General features: G+C 38.6%; 1 protein-coding gene across 1 annotated transcript in view; it reads left to right on the top strand.

The window, feature by feature from the left end:
• The first annotated feature begins 3536 nt into the window (after nt 1-3536).
• Nucleotides 3537-4941, top strand: part of LOC110334328 (protein FAM240B-like) — a 16281-nt gene continuing 14876 nt past the window's right edge. Inside the window, exon 1 of the mRNA XM_029547280.1 lies at nt 3537-3875. The gene's annotated coding sequence lies outside the window, so the exon portion shown is untranslated. The remainder of the gene's footprint in view (nt 3876-4941) is intronic.

Genomic DNA, 4941 nt, shown 5'->3' with positions numbered 1-4941 from the left:
AGATCCATTTAGATTTAAGATTAAAGAAATATTAGGGAACCCTACAACATGCACTCATGAAAAATATACATCTTGCATTGTGTAAGATGTTCACAAGAAAGGATGTTCAGCCTGAGGTTTGAGGGAACTTTGTAATTTCCTTGTAACTTTTCTAAAAGGTCAATAAAATATTAAGCTTTTTTTAAAAGGTAAAAATCCAGGCATAGTGGCACACACCTTTAATCCCAGTACATGAGAGGCAGAGGCAGGTGGATCTCTCTGTGAGCTTGAGGCCAGCCTGGTCTAGACACCAGGACGGACAACCAGGGCTATGAAGAAAAACCACAAGGTAAAACAAAAAGTTTTAAAAATATACATTTATCTTTATCCAATCACTGCCAAGTTTTCTGAAAATCAAAAAGTTTTAAAATATACATTTAACTTTAACCAATCACTGCCAAGGTTTTTGATTTGCACAGGTATTAACCCCACCTCAGAACACAGCTCAGGGACATGAGCATCCTTCACATCTGTTTACAAATGGCTCTGTTGTGAGCCATACTCTGCTTTTCACATTTGGTTGAAGATTGATGACGCAACTCAAAAAGATTCACATTTGAATCTGAAGCCAACGTTACCTTACATCAGTTAAAATAAGACTCCCATCCTACCTTCAGAGCCATTTTTACCTAATACAAAGAGCTCAGGATGTTCTTTCTACTGGAGACTGGAGATTGTCATTATTATGAATTCTGACACCACAAGTTCCTAGATCACATTCACACAGGTCCCACCTCCACCTTGGGGGAACTGTGGTGAATTCTGAAGTAGAGGCCAGTGGTATAAAACTGAAATCCATTTCTATTTACAAACGCCCCTTATAAGGTTTCCTACAAGGCCACCCCAAACCTATCAGCCTATTACAGGTAGAAGGCACAGTCATGGAGCAGCTGACAGCTCTGCTGAGCAGGGGAGGCGTAGTGTGTTTCTGAAGAGGTGTGCTGTGTTTTAACTCCATGGTCTTAGCAACTCGGTGTGGTGGTTCATGTGGGAGTTAACAAGCTTTCTGTAAAGGACAAGTCACTATTAAATTCCATTCTAGACAATTCCTAAGTGAAAAGAAATGCCTGTGGGCACTAAGGCATAATTTATAAAAACTGGCAATGCCAGTACAAAGCCAGGTGTTCAAATAAAAACTTGTGCATGAATTTTATAGCCACGAGAGTCAAAAAAGTGAAAATTACTCAACTGGCAATCAGTAAAATAATTAATAAAATGTGGTGTGGGCTTGGGATGTAGCTTAGCAATAGAACACCTGCCTAGCATGTATGAGGACCCAAGTTCACTTTCTAGAATGACCAAAAGAAATTTTTAAATTGAATTTTGGGAGAAGGGGTCGTTTTGGGGGAATTTATAATTTGCCATTCAAAAAGAAAGAAAGTTTTGAAAATAAAAAAAAAATTAAATGTAAAATGGGACATGTACATTCTATGGCATAAAGTTTAAATAAAAGTCCAACTAAATCTCCAGTCCTACAATAAAAGCAAAGAAGGAATCTATGCAATTACCATGTCTTCGTGCCAAAAACTACACATGGAACAGTACACCTTGAAATTTTGAAGTGAGTGCCTGCATGTAGATTTGAAGTGTTTTCTTCTCAGCTGGGTGTCCTGGCTTTTCTCCTGACCCTGTTTAGGCACTAACTAGGCCACAGGCTACTCTCATTATCAGTGTTGGCCTTCCATAAGGAAGAGTTCTGAATAGATTCTGACATGAGTGCCTGTCAATGATTTCTTCCTCTTTGAAATACCCTCCTTTCATAGTAGGTGAATGGGTAAAGGTGCTGTGAGTTTTGTCTGAGGCATGGGCTTTCTTGTAATTGCTGAATGAGATCATTTAGGTGGGAAATGAGAGTTCAATAGTCTCAGTTCAGATCCTAACTGCCACTCTTCAGTTATGTGATAGTCTCACTGAGCCAGTGTGTGTCTTCCCAAGTAAACAGAGTACAAAAGTAAGATCCAAATGTGGACAATATCCTTGTAGATTAAATCTTGGTTGGGCTAAGAACATAAGGAACAGTTCTTTAAAATGGACCAATCTGGGCTAGAGCGAGGACTCGGTGGTTAAAAGCACTTGTTCTTGCACAGAACCCAGGTTTTATTCCCAGCACCAACATGGTGGATTATCTAGGTCCAGTGAATCTAATGGCTTCTCCTAACTTCTGAAGGCACCAAGCAAATATGTGATCCACTTACATACATGTGGATCAAATACATTTGAAATAAACTAATAAATCTAATAAGAAATTAAAAGAACGATTGTTAGCTACAAGATTCTCTGTCAGTGGATTAAATGTTTGCAGAATTCCCAAGTATTGACAGCCCATGAGAAATATTTTTTGATGTTTCCCTTGAATTTTTTTTCACATGGCTTCAAATAAGAATGAAGAATCTCATATAATCAGTCTTTGTAACTTTTGCACCGTAAGATAAAGAGAAAATAAGAAGAAGAAAAGGAGAAGGAAGGAAGGAGGAAAGAGGGGAGGGAGAGGGAGGAAGGAAGAAGGAGAGAGGGTGGAGGGAGAAAAGAGGAAGGGAGGGTAGGAGATTAGGGAGGAGAGGAAGAGGAGAGGATAGAGGGAAATAAAAAAGCAATTATTTTATAATGATTTGCTATTTGGTTTTACTGTATTTTCTTAACTTGAAATATATTCATAAAATATGAAATATTAGCATTCATTTGAAGTTTTAAGATATAAACTTCATTGTGAATCTCACTGCAGTTTCAATGTATTCTTTGGAAATGTTTTCATCAAATTTTTTTCTTTTAAATTGTTGCTTGTGTGCAGAGAAATTTCCAGAAAAAAAAATTTTTTTTTCAAGCTAACTTTTCTTCCTTGTAATTAAAAAAGAAAATTCTGTTGTAGAACTTATTTCTGCTTTTAAATTAGGCATCCAGTTTATAGTGAGTGCCCTTATTAAGGTATTTTTACAGACTCACCATTAAATATTACCATTTCAGCAAGTTGAAATCTGCATATCAATATTAGATGAATTGTGACATGTAATGTGAGTTGCAGATTTATAGCCCACTGAACCAAGTAATGGGTTTGCAATTAGCAGCATAGTCAAAGGATTTGATGAAAACCAGAGCTATTTCTGTGACCAGATCAGTCACTGTTCCAAATGTTTTTCCTAAGGACAAAGTGTGCTTCTCCGTGATGGGACAAGAGCCACTCTAAAAGGAGAAGTCGATCTCACTTGGATGTGTTTGATTGGAAAACATTCACTAGGGGTCAATTCCTTCCCAGCTGGTAGAGTACTAGCAGGCCGTGATATGTCATCACCGATTCTATTCAAGGATTAATGGCTCCAAAGAACAAGATGCCTCACTAAATCTTCCTGTAAGATTATACCCAAGTGTGGCTCGTCCCACCATTCCAGTCCCCTTTGCACACTAAGAGGCAGAGAATGACTTTTCACAAGTCACAGAGCAACAAGGCAAATGGGTAATCCATGCGTGTTCTAAACTACCTCTCTAAGTTCTGGCCAAGTCATAGCATTCATGAGAAACTGCCAAAACAGAAGCTAGCCTGCTCAGGAGCAGGCAGGGGAGGGAGAGATGGGATTTCTTTAGAACCATCTCTCACCGTGAGGGAAGGCTACTGTGTCCCTGGAGAGATATTGCCTGATTCTACTACTAATTTGGCTCGAATGACCTTGAAAGGCTGAGGGATTTCTGTCACTCCTTCTACTCCATATATAAAAAGCTCCAACAATGAGGTTTCAGAATAGTGCGTGGCTTTCCCCAGGCGGAGCTGAGGAGGCAGAAAACAGGACACTGCCCTTCTTTACACCCTAGCAGGATATCAGTTCACCTGCCGATTCATCTTTAAGGTACTATGCGTTGAGCTTGTGTTGTCAGGTTGTGGGAATACCGTTCTGTAGCCAGTTGAAATATCTTCAATGAGTTGAGGGTTTTTGGTTTTTGTTTGTTTGGTTGGTTGGTTGGTTTTTTAATCTCTTGTTTTCTTCTCCCTAAATGTCATTGGTGTGTGAATTTCAAGTTCAAGACTGTGAAAAAGACAAGAATCGGTGTCAATCTCAGAGTGAGGCTCTGTGAAGATTAACCAAAATAAGGAATATATCTCATGTTGATTGATGGATAAATTTATCCCAAGAAACATTTGTTAGAGGTGCCAGACCACAGAAGTGCCTCAGGAAGCTGATGGATAGAAGGATTAAAGATTAATTTGAGGTTTTCACTTGACTGAGTAATCTGGGACTTGGAAAATTAAGCTGTAGAATTTTGTTTGTTTGTGTTTTTACAGTTGGCTAGTCTGTGTTCCCTCATTAGAGAGATTGTATGAGGCCTACAAAGTCAACTTAAAACAAATGTTACTTAAGTGGCTTTTTAGTGTAAAGTTTATCTGGCAATGAGTTCTAGGACTCTTAAAGGAAGTTAATCAGTAAGTACATTTGAGAACCACCATTTGAAACCTAGCGAAGGGACTCACACCTGTGATCCCAGCACTCGGGAAGATCATGATTTCAAGGTCACCCTCATCTATACAAAGAGTTTGAGACCAGCTAGGATAGCTACATCAGACCAAGCATCAAAAAGAAAGAAATCAAATTGAAGAAAAAAAGTTTTTGCAGGGGGCAGATGCAAAGAAAGAAATAAAGCCACTTATGCAAAAGCAGTCTCTTTTGCTAAAGGTTCATCTACTTCTGTTTGCCCCCCTCCATATATATATATATATATATATATATATATATATATATATATATATATATGTATGGCTGCCAGGTAGCCTCATTTGGAATTGAAGAAACTGAAACCCGAAGTCCATACCATTTTGACAGCATAATCTCTTCCCTAGAACTTAACACTATTCCCTAACTATTCAAGTCAGGGGACCACAAGGAACACACACACACACACACACACACACACACACAC

Source organism: Mus pahari, chromosome 16, assembly GCF_900095145.1.
Source record: "Mus pahari chromosome 16, PAHARI_EIJ_v1.1, whole genome shotgun sequence".
Taxonomy (NCBI): Eukaryota; Metazoa; Chordata; class Mammalia; order Rodentia; family Muridae; genus Mus; species Mus pahari.
Note: the sequence above shows the minus strand (reverse complement) of the source record. Positions and strands in the feature narration are given on the sequence as shown.